The sequence below is a fragment of the Bos mutus genome, chromosome 5 (genome assembly GCF_027580195.1).
Source record: "Bos mutus isolate GX-2022 chromosome 5, NWIPB_WYAK_1.1, whole genome shotgun sequence".
Taxonomy (NCBI): domain Eukaryota; kingdom Metazoa; phylum Chordata; class Mammalia; order Artiodactyla; family Bovidae; genus Bos; species Bos mutus.
Window position 1 is genome coordinate 91,851,681 of NC_091621.1, and position 22,974 is coordinate 91,874,654.

Here is a 22,974-nt window from a genome sequence, read left to right on the forward strand (position 1 = left end):
CTCATGGACTTTTATGCTCTGGCTATATTTCTTTTTCCTTTCCTCAAGAAGGGACAGACATTTAGTCATCGGGATACTGGCACATCGGGAGGGACACTGAAACTTATCTTGCTCAGTACTCTGCATATGCTTGCCTTGACTTTACATAAATCATAGAGTCCATGCATGAGAGTCTCCAGCTAAATAAAACTCAATGACTCTCAAGGGAACCCGTTTCAGGTTGAACGGATCTTCCTTCCATTGAACTGAAACATTTCCCTGATGTGTCCAGCTCTTTCCTGAGTTTGTCCATTAAAAATTTTCACGACAACTCTAATGTTTATTCCATATGCTGTGGTCACCAAGAGGGAAGATAGCTATGGCATACTCCCCCAGCCTTCTTTCTCCATTTGTTGTTCAGTTGCTCAGTCGTGAAGACTCTTCGTGACCCCATGAACTGCAGTACGCCAGGCTTCCCTGTCCATCACCATTTCTCAGAATTTGCTCAAACTCAAGTCCATTGAGTCAGTGATGTCACCGAACCATCTCATCCTCTGTCACCCTCTTCTCCTGCCCTCAATCTTTCCCAGTATCAGAATCTTTTTCAATGAGTCGGCTCTTCGCATTAGGTAGCCAAAGGATTAGAGCTTCAGCTTTACCATCAGTCCTTCCAATGAAATATTCAGAGTTGATTTCCTTAAGGATTGACTGGTTTGATCTCCTTGCAGTCCAAGGGACTCTCAAGAGTCTTCTCCAGCAACACAGTTCAAAAGCATCAATTCTTCAGTGCTCAGCATTCTTTATGGTCCAACTCTCATCCATACATGACTACTGGAAAAACTATAGCTTTGACTATATAGACCTTTGTCAGCAAAGTGGTGTCTCTGCTCTTTTGATACACTGTCTATGTTTCTCATAGCTTTCCTTCCAAGAAGCAAGTGTCTTTGATTTTCATGGCTGTAGTCACAGGCCACAGTGATTTTGGAGCCCAAGAAAATAAAATCTGTCACTGTTTCCACTTTTTCCCCTTCTACTCGCCATGAAGTGATGGGATCAGGTGCCAGAAATAGCCAAATTCTGGAAAGAATAAAAATTAAGGCAATTATATTTCATCTTTATGATAAATAAAGATTGCTTACCTAAAGCCAATTTCACATTCCAAATAGCTTAATAGAATAGAATTTTACCAGAACAACTTGTGAACAAATAGTAGGAGAGAAAAATGTCTAGTGGGAAAGAGTGTTCTCTGGGTCTGTAACATTTGGTTTGATTATAAGCTGAGTACATTTGATTTACTTTTCACAGTGTTCTATCATCAAACTGCTCCATCTGCTTAAGACTGCTTTTCTTTCTTAAATTACAGAGGTAACGCCAAACCATTGTGACCCATTACAGGCTATACAATTCTGTTGCTAAATTACATAAGGAAAGCTGATATTTTTCTTACACTCTGTGCCTCTTAATGCATCACCCTGGGCCTCTTCCCTCTTTCCCAGCTTCATTCTTTTTCTTCATAGAAGCCATTGTCTGGCTTACATTAAAAGTGTACTTTAGAGGCTCCCCAAGGGGCTCAGTGGTAAAGAATCTACCTGCCAATGCAGGAGACATGGACTCGATCCCTGATCGGGAAGATTCCACATGGCACTAGAGCCCAGTAGTCACAAACACTGAGCCCATGCCCCGTAACTCCTGAAGTCCACTTCGCTAGAGCCCATGCTCTGCAATGAGAAGCCACCTCAATGTGAAGCCTGAGTGCTAGAGAGTAGACCCTGCTCTCTGCAACTAGAGAACAGCCTGCAGCAATGAAGACCCAGAACAAGCAAAAAAAAAAAAGGAGGGAGGGTAGTGTACTTTAGCTTGCTGCCCAATTTTTCCAAGAAGAAAACAAAAAGTTAATTAGAAATAAATAAATACTAAAAGGCTATCATTAGAGCATCACTTCTTTAATGTAAAAAGGGCTTATTCTAATCATCTCATTTCTCGTGAATTTTCTCTTTCGTAAGAGTGCTTTTATGTACCACTTTCCACAGGAAATGTCTCCATGCAATGCAGTTGTTCTGCCATGACCAGGTTCAACCCAGGTGGGTAGATTTTTTTTTTTTTTTTTTTCAGAAATTGTTCACATGAAGACGTACTGACTTCTCTCACCCAGAAACCACAGGTCTCAGTTTCTCCTCTGCTGAGGCAAAATGGTTCTCCCCAACTTCTCAGCAGATTTCCGGCAAACTTACTAGTTCATGATCTTTCCATTTCATAAGCTTAACCGTATTAGTTGTCATTAACCCACCCCATTGGCCAAGACCTACCAGTGTTACCCACACCTGTCACGAAGTAATTTCTGTTCAGGGTCTACTGTGGACAAGGACATTTTAAACAGATGACTGGAGCCCGAGGGCATTTTTGGAAGCTGTCAGACTCCATGGAAATGTGGGAGGACTCCTCAATGCTAGCAGGAGTGTATCAGCCTTCATTCCAATCCTAGCGCTTCCACTTCCTAATTCTGGGACTTTGGGTCCATTGCTCAACCTCTCTGTGCTTTGTGGTTTTTCTCTGTCTTTAAGCCATGTACTGAGCCCCATGGTGATGGGTACCTCCAGCCTATACCACCCAGACTGACCTCAGGCTTCTAGTTGTTTCAGTTCAATTCAGTTCAGTTGCTCAGTCATGTCTGACTCTTTGCGACACCATGGACTGCAGCATGCCAGGCCTCCCTGTCCATCACAAACTCCTGGAGTTTACTCAAACCCATGTCCATTGAGTCAGTGATGCCATCCACCATCTCATCCTCTGTTGTCCCCTTCTCGTCCTGCCTTCAATCTTTCCCAGCGTCAGGGTTTTTCAAATAAGTCAGCTCTTCGAATCAGGTGGCCAAATTATTGGAGTTTCAGCTTCAGCATCAGTCTTCCAATGAACACCCAGGACTGATCTCCTTTAGGATGGACTGGTTGAGAGTCCCTTGGACTCCTTGCAGTCCAAGGGACTCTCAAAAGTCTTCTCCAACACCACAGTTCAAAAGCATCAATTCTGCCCTCAGCTTTCCTTATAGTCCAACTCTCACATCCATACATGACTACTGATGATACAGAATCGGAAGGGGGAAGAGCACTTGTTTCCCCAACACCTCACTAACCCCTGCGATGGTCATGTCCCCTGCTCCCCCAGTCCCCAGATCACTGGAATTCTGACTCATCCCATGACCAAGAGCAGCTCGTCCTGGAGAAGCTCTTCATCAGCTCTAACACCGTTGTCTTGACTGCCCTTTCAGCCTAGGGGTAGGAATGGCTTCCTACTATGGCTAGTTTCCTGGATGCCTCAGCATTCCTGATTGATTCCCTCAGATCTGCCTACACATCTGCAAATAGTCCCTTCTTTGAATTTGCTTCAGAATTTCATCTCTGTGTATCTCCTATTTCTTGCTGGATTAAAATACTTCACAGGACTGTTGGAAGGATTAAATAAATTAATATGTATAAAATGGTTCCCAGGTGGTGCCAGTGGTAAAGAACCTATCCGCCAATGCAGGTAGATGTAAGAGACATGGGTTTGATTCCTGGGTGGGGAAGATCCCCTGGAGGAGGGCATGGCAACCCACTCCAGTATTCTTGCCTGGACAATCCCCATGGACAGAGGAGCCTGGTGGGCTACAGTCTGTGGGGTCACAAAGAGTTGGACATGACTGAAGCAATTTCGCATGCGTGCACATATAAAGCACTTAGAACAGTTTAGGGCACAGATTAAATACTCTGTGATTAGCTGTTGTTATCACTAAGGCTGCCATCTCTTCCTTTCCTATCAGTCCTGGAACACAGAGCACTCCAGTTGCCAAAATACTGAGTTAGCCAAAAAATTTGTTTGAGTTTTCCTATAAGATGTTATGGAAAAACCCAAATGAACTTTTTGGCCAACCCAATAGATAGCGGTCCTATCTCTAGAAAGCCTTGAGTGTCTGGAGGGCCTCCCCAACCTCCCTCCATGAGGACATTAGCACAGGCTTGGATGGGAAACGAGAGTGAAACTGACTCAGATACAGATGGAAAATCAACAAGCTGGAGCTTGAGGAGCTCAGAGTCTCAAGAAGTAAACAGGCAGAGACTGAAGAATTCAGTCCTTTTGGCAAGATTTGGTCTCCAGGAACTGAAAATTAGAAGAGTCTTTGATTGATTGGATATTTAGAGGGTATGGCAGAGTGCAGGGAAGTATAAAATGCCAAAGACCAACTTCCTGTACTTCATAACTTGGCCAAAGGCCAGGCTGGCTGTTGTCCAAGTTTCTGAAGACCAGGTGGACTTGAGTGTTTGGAACTAAAAGGATCTTACCTTAAAGAGTGCCAGCTGGCAGAGTTCATGTTCACATATTTATACTGGTGGAATCTAGTTCAGGCAGGAACCAAGACCATTCTTTATTAACAGGACTGAGGGCATAGAGGATTAAGAGGCTGTATAGGGTGGTGGTTGAAACGCAGGCTCTTGGGACAGCCTGACAAGATTCAAAATCAGTTCTACCACCTTCTTAACTGGACAGCACTGGGCAAGTGACTCAGGCTTTCTAAAGTCTCAATATTTTAGTCAGTAAAAATGTTAATGACAGATTCTACCCTGAAAGTGGTTATGAGAACTAAATGAGGACATTAAGGTACAGGGCCTCATATGGCGCCTTAAATATAGTAAGTGCTCAGAAATGTTTGTTTTCATAATTCTCAACATTATCATGATCACCATGATGGTTCTTAACCACCAACTGATAGAAATGTTGCAGGCATAAGCTAATGAAAGGGTAACAAGGCTTGTGAAGATACTATAAAGGACATGGAAGTTATACTGTATGATGGTATTAAGTCAACCAACTTATTCTTTCTCCTTTTGTCATCATAAGGATGTGTAGCTCAGATGTAACTCAGATGGTAAATCATCTGCCTACAATGCTCAGATGGTAAATCATCTGCCTTCAATTCAGGAGACCCAGGTTCGATCCCTGGGTCGGGAAGATCCCCTTGAGAAGGGAATGGCAACCCACTCCAGTATTATCACCTGAAGAATTTAATGGATGGAGGAGCCTGGCAATCTATAGTCCATGGGGTCGCAGAGTCAGACACAACTGAGTTACTAATGCTATCTATAGCAGATGTCATAATAGCAGATGCCCAATATTCAGACCCAGGACAATTGCAGTCATGAGCCAAACCTCAAGATATACCTGCTCTTTAGTACAGTGATTTAAAAGTCAAGTTCCAGCCTTTCTGCCCATGGACGCTGCCCAGTAAGCATCATTAAAGTGTCCACCCACCCTCGCTGTTGCATGATTGTCTAACTCAGAGTCTCCCAAAGAAACCAAACAGCTGCAGAAGCTCTTTGTCAAACTTTTGAGCTTTGAAACAACTGAGGAGAGTCCAAGGAGCCATTCTGAGCAATGGGGAACACTCACAGACTGCATGGTAATGAGGGCTCCAAACACCAAGCACTCCAGAGGCTTCGGGTTTGTCACATGTGCCTTGTGGAGGAGGTGGATGCGGCCAGGAAGGCAAGGCCACGTAAGGTGATGGAAGAGTTGTGGAGCCCAAGAGGGCTGTCTCAGGAGAAGATTCTCAAAGATCTGGTGCCCACTTAACTGTGAAAAAAAGATTTTTATGGGTGGCACTAAAGAAGACACTGAAGAATATCACCTGAGAGATTATTTTGAACAGTATAGGGAAGCTGAAGTGTTTGAAATCATGACTGACCGAGGCAGTGGCAAAAAGAGACTTTGCTTTCGTAACCTTTGATACCATGACTCTGTAGCCAAGACTATCAACTACCCTGTGAATGACCACGACTGTGAAATAAGGAAAGCCTAAGCTGAGCAAGAGATGGTTAGGACTTCACTGGCTGGTGAATGAATGATGGCTAGTGATTTCGGTGGGAATGACACCTTTGGTTGAGGAGGAGACTTCAGTGGTCAAGGTGGCTTTGGTGGCAGCTGTGGTGGTGGCAGATACGGAGGCAGTGGAGACGGCTATAATGGATTTGTGCTATGCTTAGTTGCTCAGTTGTGTCCGACTCTTCAAGCCCCCAGGCTCCTCTGTCCATGGGGATTCTCCAGGCAAGAATACTGGAGTGGGTTGCTGTGCCCTCCTCCAGGGGATCTTTCCAACCTAGGGATCAAACTCAGGTCTCTCACATCGCAGGCAGATTCTTTACCAGCTGAGCTACCAGGGAAGCCCCATAACGGATTTGGTGATGACGAAAACAATTTTGGAGGTGGCAAAAGCTACAATGGTTTTGGCAGTTACAATAGTCAAGCTTCACATTTTGGACCCATGACAGGAGGAAACTTTGGAGGCAGAAGTTCAGTGGTGGTGGAGGCCAATACTTTGCCAAACCATGAAACCAAGGTGGCTATGGCAGTTCCAGCAGTAGCTATGGCAGCGACAGAAGGTTTTCATTACTGCCAGGAAACAAAGCTTAGGAAGAAAGGATAGTCAGACAAGTGACAGAGAAGCCACAGGTTACAACAGACTTGAGAACTCAGCCAGGCACAGTGGTGGCGGGGCCTAGCTGCAACCAAGAAGACATGTTTTAGACAATACTCACATGTATGGATGAGAAACCTCCAGGACTGAGTTTGCGACTAATTGTATAATAGGTTATTTTAGTTTCTCTCCTGTGGAAAGTGCAAAGCTTTCCAACGAAGTGTTTTAGTTGGGTTTTTTTTGTACCCATGCTACTGGTACATGGTACCAGTACATTTTGTACCCACAGTACTGGTACTGGTACATTACATGCTAAATGTAATAGTCTGATCATGATGCTGAATAAATGTGTCTTTTAAAAAAATAAAAGTTCTATAATCAGACCCATCTGAGTTCAAATTCCAGCTCTGCCACTTCAGAGAATTTTGACCTTTGGATAACTGACTTTATCTCATTAAGCTTCAGTTTTCTCATCTGTAAAATGAAAGGAGGAATAGTTCCAACCTCTCAGAATAGTTATGGATTTTGAGATGATGCAGCAAGCTTTGTCTCTCATTAGTTTACTTCCAACAGATGAAAGTTGTGAGAATTCAAATGATAACTAAAATAGAAGGCATCCCTAAGAACATTTGGGGACTCTGACAATTTAACAAATTCAGCCATATTGGTAGGAGAATTGACTAGAAAGGGGCATGAAAGTAAATTCCTAGCTTTATGCTCATTCGTGTCTGGCTCTTTGCAACCCCATGGCCTATAGCCCGTCAGTCTCCTCTATCCATGGAATTCTCCAGGCAAGAATACTGAAGCGGGTTGCCGTTTCCTTCTCCAGGGAATATTCCTGACCCAGGAATCAAACCCATGTCTCCTGCATTGCAGGCAGATTCCTTACCGTCTGAGCCACCAGGGAAGCCCATGAGGGTAAATTGTGGGGATGGTGATTAAAATGTTTAATTCTTGTTCAGGGTGGTGTATAGAGTTGTCAAAAATTCATTGACTTGAACATGTAAGATCAGTTCATGTAATTGTATAAAAATTACACTGCAATGAAAAGAGAAGGAATAGTTATGAACTCTGCTCTAGATTTAAGAATTTATCTCATCCAAGTTTCTATGTGAAGCATATAAAGTATCATTGACAATATTTCTTTAGAGAAAAGGTGAGGGAGATATTGTTGTCCATAAGTTACTATTTTTGCTCTAAACTACTCATCTGCTGAAAACCAGTAAGGGCAATGGGGAGGCCCTAGTCATGAGTGTTGTTCATAGGATCCTTGGGAATGGTGAATCCAGGGCTTATCTTCACTGATCTTACTTAGGGCTTCTATCTATAACTGACTTGATAAATGGCTAGGGCAGTTACACCCACCCAAAGACCTGTTTGTATATATATGGCAAAGGCTTCATTAACAGCAGCTGGGGACTTTCCTGGTGGTCCAGTGGTTACAAATCTGCCTTCCAATGCAGGGGACATCCCTGGGCGGGGAATTAAGAACCCATGTGTGCCAGGGCAACTAAGCCCATACACTCCGACTACTGATGTGCCCCAACTAGAGAGAAGCCCATGTACCACAACAAAGGATCTAAATGCTGCAACAAAGATCCCACATGCTTTAACTGCAACTAAGATCTGATGCAGCCAGAAAGAAAGAAAGAGCCATCCACCTTAATTAAAAAAAAAAACAAAAACAGTGGCTGTAGCCTTGCTGTACAGGAGAAAGGCATGCATACCTGATGACAGAAAGGGTGAACCCATGAGTTGATAAATGGATGAATGAACAAATAAGAGCTGACTTACTGGTTGTGATGCATCACCTTGATTATTTAACGTGATTTAATTTCCACAAAATTGTGTGAAGTAGAGGTTATTATCCCCACTTTACAAATAGGAAAATCTATGCTTAGAAAGTTAAGTGGTTGATTAGCCTAGCATTCTATGGTCTGATCATAGTAGAAATGGACCCCATATAATATAATTACATTCTAAGTTGTTGCAAATAATATTTTTAAGAGCTCCCATGTATCATATTAGAGCACGTAATCATCATTTAGTATGCGTCAAGAGGTTTAGTCTGTTTCAGACGCCACTCCAATCTGTGCTTCATACCTTTGTTAGGGAATTAATCAGTAGAAAGTTATGAGGTAGGATACATTTTTAAAGTACTAGCCACTGCTTTCCTCTATTATTTTCTCTACTTCTTCACTCTTAATGTCTTCCAAACAGCAGATAGGTTATTTGAATTCTATTATCCTCAGGCCAGGTACTTCCCAGGTGGCGCTAGTGGTAAAGAACCTGCCTGCCAATGCAGAAGATGTAAAAGACTTGGGTTTGATCCTTGACTCAGGGAGATCTTCCTGGAGAAGGGTATGGCAACTCACCCCAGGATTCTTTCCTAGAGAATCCCACGGACAGAGGATCCTGAAGGGCTACAGTCCATAGGGTTGCAAAGAGACGGACAAGACTGAATGACTGAGCATGCACACCCTCGGGCAGAATAAATTAACAGAAAGCATAAAATAATGAGCATCTTTTGGCTTTTGACACCCCAAAGAGAATGGCAAGTGTGCAGGGCATAAATAAGATGTAGAAATCTACTCAGTAATGTAGAGGATGGGATCCCTGACAAAGATTTCCTGGTGTAGGAAGAAGCTGGAACATAGATGCTAATGTGGCCTCGAGATGGGCCTACCCCCTCCCCTTCTCCCTCACTCATTCAAGAGTCAGGTGGGAAAGAGGCATTACCAAAGTTCCAGATAGGTTTTTGGGTTCCTCGAAACAGCCTAGAAAAATGACCTCGAGGTGTGTCCAATGGATAGATACTGAAGGTGTGGTCCTTGTGGGAGCTGGAGTGGCAGGTCTTTCCCATTCCTGGTGTTGGCCATCCCAGTGATACCCGCCAGCATGGACAGATGGTGACCAGAGGTCAAATTCAAACTGTACTTCCACTCCCAACCTCTCGTCCGTTGAACATTCTCCAGAAATTTGATGCAACTCTGGGAAATGTGGGAGGAAATCCCTGAACTGACAGATTAATTCCTGCTGCATTGGAAGAATGGGGGCTCCAAACACAAATTAGGTTATAGAAGAATAGACTGCTATACTCCCTGTCATAGCTCAGCAGGTAGAGTGTAGGACTGTAGAAAAACAGGCTTCTTATACAGTTCAGTTTGCCAAGTGGCATTCACTTTACTATAATTGTGTCCACATTAGATCGTCATTCTTCAAATAGTGTGGTTCAGTTCAGTTCAGTTCAGTCGCTCAGTCGTGTCCGACTCTTTGGGACCCTATGAACTATAGCCCGCCAGGCTCCTCTGTCCATGGTATTCTCCAGTCAAGACTACTAGAGTGGGTTGCCATGCCTTCCTGCAGGGGATCTTCCTGACCCAGGGATCAAACCCGCATATCCTGTGTCTCCAGCATTGCAGGTAGATTCTTTACCACTAAGCCACCTGGGAAGCCCCACCACAGGGCATGTGGGATCTTAATTCACCAACCAGGAATGGAACCCGCTGTGGCCCCTGCATTGGAAGCACAGAGTCTTAACCAGTGGACCACAGGGAAAGTCCCAGCAGCTCCATACTCTTACTTATGTAGTCATCTCTAGTATCCCATACATCACCTGGATCCCATACATCAAGGATGACTCAGGGATAACCATGCAGATAAGGCAAAAACAACCCAGGGGAGGGAGGAGCCACCAAGCCAATTTCCTTGAAAAAAATTTGTCATTTGAACCTTTGGAGACTCGGTGGCCCAACCCAACAGCTGGGTGGATGGGAAAGTGGTCAAAGGTAATGGAAGTAAAATCTATTTCAATGGCCTGGAAAATAGATAATGATGTTTTGGACTAAGATGTAACGTTGAGACATGATTGATATAGGAACACACTATATTTTGAAAGCAGAATCAACAGGATTTGGGTATAGAGTATGAGGTAAAGAAGAAGGTCAGGTCTGATCCCTGTGGAACTGGGTACAAGCCCCTCTGTCCTTGACTTTTGAAGTAAAATGCTGATTCAAGAGTTAATGATTAGGAAATGTCAAGATGTAGAAACAAAGAAGAGCTGTTGGACTAGGGAACTGGTAGCAACTTAGACGATAATTCTGCCACATAACAGAATCATCATATTCCCAGTTCCCTGAAAGACATAGATAAAGGCCTGACACACATTCCTAAGTTGATTTTACTGGAGGCAGACCGCCCTCTCTACCCTCCACTCAGATGAAAACTGCTGACCACAAGAATACAGACCCTACACTGGTTGAAACCAGAAAATGGATGATGCTTGAAACTTCACCTTGATGTCCATCAGTCCAAGAGCTGATCATGCTCTGCGCCTTGATCACTATAAAACTTCTCACTACTCCCTCCAGGGCACTGTCTTCAGGGAATTCACCCACTGTGGGCCCCTTTGTCTAGCAACGCAATAGAAGCTACTCTTCTTTCTGCGTCACCCAAAACTCCACATTTCTATTCGGCACGACTGAACAGAGGCTGTGCAGCCCACACTTACCTGGAATTTCATTACCAACGAATAAAATGTGACTATCAAGACTATGACCAGCATCCATGACTCCCCACAGCACCCCATGTACAGTCTATATCTTTTTTTTCCCACATAGTGAAAACTTTTATATTTGGAATTAACCAGCTGGACTCAGTTTAGATGATCCCAATTTTGTTGGCAACATCCAAAGCATCATAGTCAGGAGCCAGTCGAACGTATGCCTTCTTCTCTCCATCAGGCCTGATCAGAGTATTGACCTTAGCCATGTCAGTGTCACAGAGCTTCTTCACAGCCTGTTTAATTTGGTGCTTGTTGGCCTTGACATCCACAATGGATACCAGTGTGTTGTCTTCTATTTACTTCATGGCTGACTCGGTGGTGAGGGGAGTTTGACGATGGCATAGCGGTCAAGTCTGTTTCTCCTGGGGCGCTCTTCCGGGGATATTTGTGCTGCCTCCTGAGCTGCAGTGTTTTGGGCCGCCGGAAGGTGGGCGATGTCCGGATCTTCTTTTTCTTGTGGCTGTGGACACCTTTCAACACTGCTTTCTTGGCCTTCAAAGCCTTTGCTTTGGCTTCAGTTTTAGGAGGGGCAGGGGCTTCCTTCTTCGTCTTCGGTGCCATCTTCATGAAAAGGTATAGTCTATATCTTAAGAAATAACATTTTCCTAGGACTCTTGAAAACATTCTTCTGTCTCATTTTTAAGACAGCTCTGTAACAATGTTCAGAAACAGGTCAAGTACTTTAAACTTTGCCCTCTTGATGTAATGGTTTTAAACTAAATATAAATTTTTTTTTCCCCTCATGAACAGAGAATAGTGTTAAAATCTCAGATAGGACTAGTGATGAGAAAGGCATGCTGATCAGAATATTGTTGAAACTATGAAAAAAATAAAGATTTCTCATTAGACTAGGCTATCCTGGCAGGCATGGTGCCCACAATATTCTCTCTTTAAAACTAGGCTTTTTCACTCCCACACACAGCCCCTTCATCTGCTACCCCTCAGGGTGAATGGTGATTGCCCCAATCTCCTGATCTAGAGAAAACAAGGCTTGGGGAGTGGGTCAGATGGCCAGGGCCCAGGGAAAGTATGTCTGTCTTGTCTTCTCTAGGCAAGATGCAGAGGAAAGCTTATAGAACTGGAGACAGGCTTTCACTGCAAACAATGAAGGAAGGATCAATTATTTCCTACCAGTCATCATGGAGACAGTTGGCAAAAAACTAACAACTTCACTTTTGTGCCCAGAGCCCAAGCAGAGAGAACAAAGAGTAGCCAGGTGCTGACAAGCAGCAACAACCAAATGATAAGGAGCATTTGGAAGAGGGCGCTGGTGATTAAGCCGGCTCTTGGGTTTGAAAACTGAAAAAGGAGAGAAAGTGTTCTTATGGGAGTGTTAAGTTTTATCTAACCGTTATTCCTGGGCTTCCCTTGTGGCTCAGCTGGTAAAGAATCCGCCTGCAATGCAAGAGACCTGGGTTCAATCCCTGTGTTGGGAAGATCCCCTGGAGAAGGGAACAGCTACCCTCTCTGAGTCACTTCAGTCGTGTCCAACTCTTTGTGACCCTATGGACTGTAGCCCACCAACCTCTGCCCATGGGAATTCTCCAGGCAAGAATATTGGAGTGGGTTGCCATGCCCTCCTCCAGGGGATCTTCCGACCCAGGAATCGAACCCAGGTCTCTTATACCTACCTGCACTGGCAGATGGGTTCTTTATCACCAATGCCACCTGGAAAGTCCATATGGGTTTGGACAAATGTAAATGACATGTGTCCATCATTATGATGGTATTTTCATGGCCCTAAAAAATTCTTTACATAAGAATTTTTTTTTAATTTTATTTTATTTTTAAACTTTACATAATTGTATTAGTTTTGCCAAATATCAAAATGAATCCACCACAGGTATACCTGTGTTACCCATCCTGAACCCTCCTCCCTCCTCCCTCCCCATACCATCCCTCTGGGTCGTCCCAGTGCACTAGCCCCAAGCATCCAGTATCGTGCATCGAACCTGGACTGGCATCTCGTTTCATACATGATATTTTACATGTTTCAATGCCATTCTCCCAAATCTTCCCACCCTCTCCCTCTCCCACAGAGTCCATAAGACTGTTCTATACATCAGTGTCTCTTTTGCTGTCTTGTACACAGGGTTATTGTTACCCTCTTTCTAAATTCCATATATATGCGTTAAAGCTATTTTTTGTGAACATAGAAAAATACTAAAATTTGGCTTTTCAATTCCAAACTAAAAAATTTTTTTACTTCCTTTTGCTCAGTTTTGTCTACAAATGCCATGTGCCAGAACAATGTGCCAATGTTTTGCTTATTAAACAAGCTTTCTTAATATGTTTGAAACTTCTCCTGAAAGGTCAAATAATTATAATATTTTCATCATTGTTTCTTGTTCCTTTTCCCACCCCACCCTCTGCATTGTTTCATTTTGGGGAGATAGTTCCTGGCAGACTGTTTTCTATGCTGTGCTGTGATGCAGTAAAGTTTTGGCTGAGAAACTCCGTGTGGGACCAGCAGAGTGCACACCAAGATGGTTGGGGAGCAGCCTCTACCTCCCCTATTAGAGCCTTCATTAAGCTCCAGTAATGGGCACTTTCCTCGTGGTCCAGGGGTTGAGACTCTGTGCTTCCAATGCAGAGGGTATGGATTTGATCCCCGCTTGGGGAACTAGGATCCTGTGGAGTGTAGGCAAAAAAAAACCTCTAGTAATGGACTCATCTGTTTTTTCTCATCTGTCCTCCACTCCAGGACTGTGAGCTGTAAGAATGGGGTTGTTTTGCTCACTACTGTATCTCTAGCACTTAGAACAATGCCAGAGACCACAGGAGATACACAGTAAATATTTTTTTAATTATTGAATAAACCATTATTCGTGAGATCATTTCCTCTGTGATTCTGAACTGCTTATCTGTCTTCTTTTGACCAACATTCTAGATGGCCTATTTGAACAGGACTTGGGGAACAAGGGTGGTCTCATCACTGACCACTCACTCTCCCTACAGCGAGAGCTGCATTCAGCTAAATGATTCCCAGAGATAGTGGAAGCTTCTATTAATAGTCTGCAGTGACTCAAAGAACTGATAGCATTTTTAAGCTTGAGGAAATCTTGGGTCTATGCAGGCTACAGCAAGCAGTAGCTGAATATGCAGTCTCCATCATTTTGTTATTTTGTTGAGGAACTTTTGAGATGACAGCGGGTTTCATCAAGCCCAATAGAGGTTGAAACAGGTATACAGCCATTTGCATTATTTCTGGGAACATGGTATTTACCAACTTGCTATTGGCATTGAATAGCTTGTTCATATAAGTTTCTGAGGTGAACTATTCTTCAGAATTGTTTTCAGAAAGTAACACCTATTTCTGACCATGGGCAGCAGAGCATCAAAAGAAAAAAGGGAAGGCAAGGAGGAATGTTTTCCTGGGTGTCAGCACAACACACCTGGCTGTATCCATCGTGGGAATTTACACCTTCAGATCCAGTATCAAGTATAAACCACTCCCAGAGTGAATCTTGCACTTAAATCAGTATAATTTGCTTAACATTAAGTTACCAGGAGGCATCCAAGTCTCTTTCAAAACTCACACATCAGGAACATCCCTGGTGGTCCAGTGGTTAAGAATCTGCCTTGCAATGCAGGGGACGTGGGTCCAATCACCAGTTCAGAAACTAAGATCCCACATGCAGCAGAGCAACAAAGCCAGCGTGCCACAACTACTTAAGCCCATGTGGCGTAACTAGAGTCCAAGCGTCTCAACAAAAGACCCTGTATGACCCAATGAAAAACTGATACAGTCAAATACATAAATATTTTTTTTAAACCCTCACATTTCACTTTTTAAAGTCAATGACACAGATCTTGAGTACAGTAAATTCTGAAATTTGGCAAGTGTCAGGTTCTATGTCCATGGATGTTACAAAAAATAGAACTACACTCCCATTTATGTTGTAACAATTCTCATTTACTCTTTCTGCTAAACTTGATCCAAATTGTGTGACTTTTTAGTCACTGGTGCTTTGTGTCAAGAAAGAAATTCTAGTAACAAAAATGAGTTGCATTCAACTTGGAATTTCATAAGATTATTCCATTTCCAGCAGGATGGCAGACTAGATGCCCTAAATGACTCTCTTACTAGAAACAAATAAAATGATGGATAAAATAACAGGAAAGAAAGAAATATTCAGGTCTCCTAACTAAATAAAAACCCTCTCTGACAGAAAATAACAGCCTGACTCTCACAAAGATTTACAGCCTGAATTGTGATTTACAGTTTGCCACTGTATAAAGCAAATAAATAAACTTTCTTAAGATAACAATTTTATTTAAAATGGTGATATTGTCTTCTAAATGGTTAGCAGAAGAGAATAAAATCTAGGACACAAAAATTCCCATAGATAAAGATCCAAGAAACTTTACATTTAGAATGGATAAACAGCAAGGTGTAGAGCAAAGGAAACTATATTCAATATCATGTGATAAACCATAATGGAAAAGAGTACAAAAAAAGAACATATATGTGCGGACATGACTGAGCGACTGAACTGAACTGAACTGATATGTGTATAACTGAGTCACTTGGTTGTACAGCAGAGATTGACATAACATTGTAAAGCAACTACACTTCAATTAAATAAAAAAAAAAAGACCCAGGAAAAAGGAGTAATTCACAAATGAATTTGCACAATTCCTTGCACAAGGAAGCAAGGCACCATGAATAGGAGACAGCAGAAACAACAGGGGGAAAAGATTCCCAAAGACTTCTGATGTTGGAATTATTAGACACAGATATAAAATAATTATATTTAATATGGTTAAATAAATAAATGTGAAAGGTCAAAATATAAGTAAAGAACAACAAACTCCACAGATGAACAAACAGATTTTAAAGAGAACCAAACAATTGATATGTACACACTGCTGCTGCTGCTGCTGCTAAGTCACTTCAGTCGCGTCCGACTCCGTGCGACCCCATAGACGGCAGCCCACCAGGCTCCCGATCCTGGGATTCTCCAGGCAAGAACACTGAAGTGGGTTACCATTTCCTTCTCCAAAGCATGAAAGTGAAAAGTGAAAGTGAAGTCGCTCAGTCGTGTCCAACCCTTAGTGACCCCATGGACTGCAGCCTACTGTATTTAAAATAGATTACCAACAAGGACCTACTGTGTAGCACAGGAAACCCTGTTCAATACTCTAATAATAACTACTCTAATAGTTAGTAATAACCTAACTGGGAAACGAATTGAAAAAGAAGAGATTCATGTACATTATAACTGAATCACTTTGCTCTACACCTGAAAGTAACACAACCTTGTTAATCAACTATACTCCAATATAAAATTTTAAAATTTTAAATAAAATAAAATGCAAGAGTGAAAATAAATAAATAAAATAAAGAGAACCAAACAGAATTTTTAGAGATCAACAATTGAATTGTAAAATATCAATGGACAGGAATAATCAGTTAGCTATACCTGAGGAGAGAATTTGAGAATGGGAAGAAACATACAAAAAAAATTCAGGAAATATCCCAGACAGAGATGAAAAACATGAAATAGAAGTTAAAAGGCATGGAGTATAGAGTGAGGTCTAACTATCATTCCAGAGTGAGGTACTAGAATACCTAAGAAAAACTATTTGTAAGGATAATGGTTGGGAATTTCCCAGAATGCTTAAAAGGCACAAATCCAGAAAAACCAAACGAAAACAAAACAAAAAGCAGGATGGAAAAAAAAGTATTCTATACCTAATCATAGCCACAGAACACCAAAAGACAAAATGTCTTCAACAGCGCACAGACAGAAGATGCACCACCTATAATGAAATAGCAATTAGGCTGACAACTGACTTCTCAACAGCAATGAGAGAAGCCAGAGACAGTAGAGTATCTTAAACAGGCTGAGATAAAACAATTGACAACCTATTACTAATACCTTTAAGAAAATATTTTTCAGACAAATAAAAACTGAGAATTTACCACCAAAGAGCTCACCAAAGGATTAAAGGAAGGACTCTACTTCAAAAGAAATGGTAACAAAGACATTGGTAATATAAGGATAAAATAAACAACATTGATTATTTATAATAACTGATTACATTGCTTGTAATGTTATAAAAATCAGTGGGAATAATTAGTCTAAAACACCATTTTAGTACCTTACAAATAGTGAGAGGGAGGAGGGTGGTCAGAATTAAAACATTCTAAGGTTGACACTTCCCTGACAGTCCAGTGGTTAAGACTCCATGCTTCCACCTGGCGGGGTGGGTTCAATCCCTGGTCAGGGAACTTAAGATTCTGCGTGCTGCGTGGCTAAAAACAACAATAACAAAACTCTAGAGTCTTTGCAATTTTTGAAAGGTAAAATTATTGAACAACTATAAACTCTGACAAGTGTTCACATTAAAATAATCAGAATAACCACCAAAATAAAAGACACAGAGCTTATTATTTCTAAGTTCAGTTCAGTTCAGTCGCTCAGTCGTGTCTGACTCTTTGCAACCCCATGAATCGCAGCACACCAGGCCTCCCTGTCCATCATCAACTCCTAGAGTTCACTCAAACTCATGTCCATCGAGTTGGTGATGCCATCCAGCCATCTCATCCTCTGTCATCCCCTTCTCCTCCTGCCCCCAATCCCTCCCAGCATCAGGGTCTTTTCCAATGAGTCGCATGAGGTAGCCAAAGTATTGGAGTTTCAACTTTAGCATCAGTCCTTCCAATGAACATCCAGGGCTGGTCTCCTTTAAGATGGACTGGTGGGATCTCCTTGCAGTCCAAGGGACTCTCAAAAGTCTTCTCCAACACCACAGTTCAAAAGCATCAATTCTTCAGTGCTCAGCTTTCTTCACAGTCCAACTCTCACATCCATACATGACCACTGGAAAAACCATAGCCTTGACTAGACAGACCTTTGTTGGCAAAGTAATATCTCTGCTTTTCAATATACTAATTAGTACATGTGAAAGACTCAAATAAGGGAAAACTTAATGAATTTGAAAGACAGCAATATTAAAGAAGGGAGGCAGAAAAGGCAGCACAAACAGAAAGGACATAATAAGATTTATTACTACAATCCTAATATTTCAATAACCACAATAAATTAAAATGCATTATTTTCCCACTAAAACAAAGCAAATATCACACTGTATTTTTTAATCCACCATTTAAAGCTGGTACTTTTAAAACATAAGAATTGCAGAATGTCTGAAAATCAAACTGATGATCAACGAAATAAATCATTTGGTGTTTGTGTTTTCCCTGAACTTTCTAGTTTTAGAGTCAGGCTACAGGGAAGTGGCCCCCATGGTCACTGTAAATAAGCAGTTACTAGGCAACCGCTTGCAAACAGTGTGTCTGTCTACGTGTTGCTGAAGTTCTGAGGAAAAAAAAAAGCCACCTCAAATCTTTTTAAGCTCAAAACTTTATGAATTTTCTAGCCAAAGATTTTTTAATTGTTATGGTTTTTAGATCTCACACATGAAATATACTTTTCTTTTGGAAAAGTACCTAAAAATCAAGATTTTAAGAATGAGATCATTGTCTATTGTTTACTTCTTGGATCATCCTGTTCATCAACCAAAGGAACCCAGAATCTAACACTCTGGCAGAGTTACCCTATTATTTATTTTCTAACTGTTATCACATGTCGCAGAGAATAGAAAGAGCCCACTAAGTTCCTACCTATTTAAATGAACAGTGACTCTCTAAAACATTCAAACACATATTCTCAAGCTATTCATAAGTCTGTTTTCGGTTTTCTTTAACAGTGTACATGATGAAATGGAATTTGAAGTGCTCAGTCTCTTCAACCCTCAGGAGTCACTGAAATGCTTCCAAGTAAGACAGCCAAGTAAGCAAGGGCAGTTACTTCTGCTAACTCTCTTACAATTGCCACAGGGAGAAGGGCTCACTTCAGTAAGTTCTTGTCGCCTATCACTACGAAATCACATTGGAAAGAGACCACAGGGAACTTTTGGTCCAATCGTCTCTAACTCAACAACTGCAAAATCTGAGATGCCAAGAAAGGAAGTGTACTAGCTAGTTAATTGGGAAAGAAACAAGAACCCATGTTTCTTAACTCCCTCCAATTCAGAGCTTTCCACTCCTCCCTCACTTTCCGTTTATCATTCTGTTGATAAAGCCTTAAATGCTTAATAAGAAGGATACAAACTGTTGACTGGAGGGAGCTTTCTATTTTCAGGACTCATCAGAATGATGGATTCTAACTTTTTTGGGTCATTAAACTCAGTGAAACAGATGGCAGTTTGTCCGGGTCCACATTCCCTTTCTGAGACACAGGAGCACGCCCTCCTGACAGCCCCATCCTCTCCACGGGGAGTTTGAAGGCAGATCCCAGCAGGCACGGAAACCTGCCGGGCTGGCGGTCGTACTCACACTGTCAGCTCATTTCCCAAAGCCAGCATCAAATGCTGCTGGCTCTTGGCCACATTTTCTCCCAGCTGTCATTTAAGTGAAGTGGTCTTTTATATTTAGACAAGATGAAACTCTTCCTTGATGTTTCCTTTCATTCTGCTCATGTGAAAGACTGTTGGAGAACTTAAACAGGGTCGAAGATAAGCAACTGAAAAGCCCAAAGGATGGGAAGTGGTTTCTCTGCGGCAGTTAAGTGAGGTGGGACTGTTTATCTAAAGAAGAGACAGCTAAGTGCAGGAAAAAATACATTAAGGAGGAATTGCCTCATTAAAAAGCAAAATGCTAATCTTTAATTTCAAATTTGGGTCTCTGAAATGTTATATTGTCACCAGAAATAATAATAAACTGTATATTCCATAAGTTCTGTATTTATGTGATTAGCTCTGTAAGAAATGGTCGGTGTGTTTTTCAGAGTAGTTGTGCCATTTTGAAACTATTAACAACGTTTCCCCACATTATTGCCAGCATTTTATATTGTCACCTTTAAAAGAAATTAACAATTTTGGTAATTATGTGGTTCTTATTGCCTAAGAATTTTTTGTGTAATCCAAGGTCATAAAGTTTTTCCCCAAGTTCTCTTCAGGAAGTTTTATAGTTTTAACTCTTATATTTAGATGTTACCTTGATTTTTTAATCTAAAATTAAGTGTGAGGCACAAGCAAGGGAATGGACTTAGAATCCCTTGGCAAAAAAACAAAAGGTGGGAGGGGGTAAACTTGGTCAATAGTTGTTAAGGCAAATAGTATTTTATTTTGTTTTGCTTTGGTTTTACAATTTACAAGTAAAACCAATAATAATTTCAATATTTCTCGACATTCTGTGTGTAATACACACAAGTAGGAATTGTGGGCAGGGAAGAATCTCAAGAAGTAGCAGACCCACTGGACTTTTTCCTAATGTGTTTCCATTTAATTAAGAAGATGAAACATGAAAATTTGGATAATAGAAAATGTTGTAAAAGCTACACATATTTCACTGAGAAACATAATGTACAGAACCAGTGATTCTCAACAAGGAAGGAGCCAGGTCCTTCTATGGAGATATATCGAAATCACCGGAAAGACTTTCAAATTATACATGCTTCCCACCCCTGGCCCCTGCACATATACCTACACACACACACACACACACACACACACACCCCTACATGCTGAAATTCTGGCAAAAACCCTCCCGTTTCCAATTGAGGGTAATATTGGCCGCTGTTACAAAAAGGGCATATTTTAACTCTCAGACAAGCTTTGGGAAAAGTTGTGAATCACTGCTCTAAGTGCTTTGGGAGTTGTCTACTGAAGATTCATGATGGTTTTTAATTGGGTCTTAAAACATAGGGTGCAGATAGAGAGGATGGAGATCATTTCAGGTTTTTTTTTTTTTTTAATAATTAGGAGACAGGCAGGAAAATGACCAGGAGATGTTTACTTTCCTTGGAGCACACATTAAAGCAGGGAGATGAGTCTGGAAGGATAGATTAGGATTAAATTGTGGATTATAAACTCCATAAACATAGGGGCTTTGCCTAACTTGTCCATTTCTAGATGCCCAGCACCCACAACAGTGTCTTGCACATCACAGGCCCTCATGAATGTTGAATAAATGAAGTCTTGATTGTCAAATTAAAAATTAAGGACATTATTTTCCATAATCTAGACAGTGTAGAATAACTGCAGACAGTCATGGAGACATTAAGCCTAGAGTTTCAGCAAGAGATCAAGGTGAACCCATAAGTATGAAAAGCTAAGGTATAGAGAGAAGGCAAAAGTCAAGAACCAATATCCTGGAAACAGAGAAGGGGTGAGGGTAAATAAAATAAGATAGAAGGGCTGTTAGATAATAAAAACAACAAACATAAAATATCACTTTATAATTTACAAACTCTTCCATATACATAGTAACAGGTAAGAATGGCATTACTTCTCCCATTTACATAGACTTCAGTGGTGGAATAGTAATAAAACATTACCAACCTGAAGATAAGAAAAGAACCAAGCCAATTAAAGAAATTAAAAGTAATATTAAGAATAAGGGGTTGAATCAGTCTGGACAATCAGGAAACAGGACACACAGGAATTTGAAAAGGTAAGGTTTTATGTAAAGAATTATTAACTTAGGAGAATAGCTTTAAAAAGATGTAAGAAAGATTCTAAAGTATACCTAGGGCTGCTGGACAGTGCTTAAGAGAGAGAAAACCTGGAGAGGGTCCACTCTCCAAGAGCAGGGTTTAGATCTCTTTAGAGAAAAGGATGCTTGCCACCCCCGAGATGACAGGGATGTTTACTGGGTTGTCTGAGGCAGAGCTGGTCCATAGTCACCAGGCAGCCGGAAACAATCTTCCGGGGTACAGATGCTCCGATGATGCATAGAGAGGGTCTGGGTGCCACTGCTGACGAACGTCTGGAACGTGCCAGCGTCCAGGCGGGAGAGTCACGGTTAGTGGCCAGCTGGGCCTGGGCCGGGCTGCCAGGTCACCAGGGGACACTGTGTGGCGAGTACAGAGCGCACTGGATGTCCTCTTTCACACACAATCTTGCTGAGTCCTTCAGCAGGAACCCGCAAAAGCGTTAACAGCGCCCGGAAACCAGACGCCTCCTTCTTCCTGCAGCGTCTCTTCAGCGCTCTCTACCGGTTAAGCTTAACATTGCGCTCAACCTGAAGAAGAAATGCTGGAGACACCACCAGTCCATTGGGAGTTGAAAAGGAACAAAGCATAGCTCGCACTGTGGGTTATTCGACTTTTTTCAGAGTGCTTGTGCATGACTGAGCCGTTCTATAAGTTCCAGAAACCAGAGGCGTTGAGAGAAGGGGAGTGGGGAGAGGAAGGAGCAGTGATAAGAAGCCGCAGGTTAACATTCAACCAACCTGAGAGGAAAGGGAGAGATTTTATGTCCCAGCACGTCCATATAAAACCCCAGAACACAGTAGAAGTCGAGCCTGGGTCTCCTCCCTAAATCTGGTCTTTCCCAACAGCAAGAGGCACTGAGGATTTTGACTGACCAACCCATAATTATTTGCTCACCTGCCTGGCCAGACAGGTGGGTGACTGTGATGGGTCACTACATTTGGTCACGAAATAGGTGGAGGAAATTTTCCCAAAGGGAGATCGTTATGATGAAAATGAGGGACAGGGGTGCCTAAAAGCCTCTGACCTCTATTATGGGGGCACAGATGAAAATGGGATAAGTCTGTTTCTTTGCAGAAGGCTTTTTGTTGCTGTTTTGTATTTGTTTTTACTGTATTATTACATAAACATCCTTTTGTGAGCCCCATATTAACTCTAGGTGGAGCTGGATGGAAATCACTGAAGGAAGCCACACAAGCCTGACTGTCAAACTGCATAAGTGGTCTTCCTCTCTCACTCACTGTACTGTCACCATAGAGCAGCGATGTTTTAAAATAGTGGGAATCTTCCATTCTCTGTTAGTTGATGCAAATGATATGTGAAAGCAAAAGGCTTCTAACCCTTAAATATTGCTCTGAAGAAAAGTTAGAAATGCTCATGGGCTGAGCTTAAATGTTGTTACTTTTATCTTTAGGCAGTTTGAGGTTCAGTAATGTGATATCCAGTTACCCAAGTGAGCCCTGGATACGAGTAAGAAACAG

At 41.8% G+C, this 22,974-nt stretch overlaps 1 pseudogene; it reads right to left on the bottom strand.

Annotated features, from left to right (window-relative positions):
* Positions 1-11,062: 11,062 nt before the first annotated feature.
* On the bottom strand, positions 11,063-12,007 carry LOC102274026 (large ribosomal subunit protein uL23-like; annotated as a pseudogene).
* Positions 12,008-22,974: the final 10,967 nt, after the last annotated feature.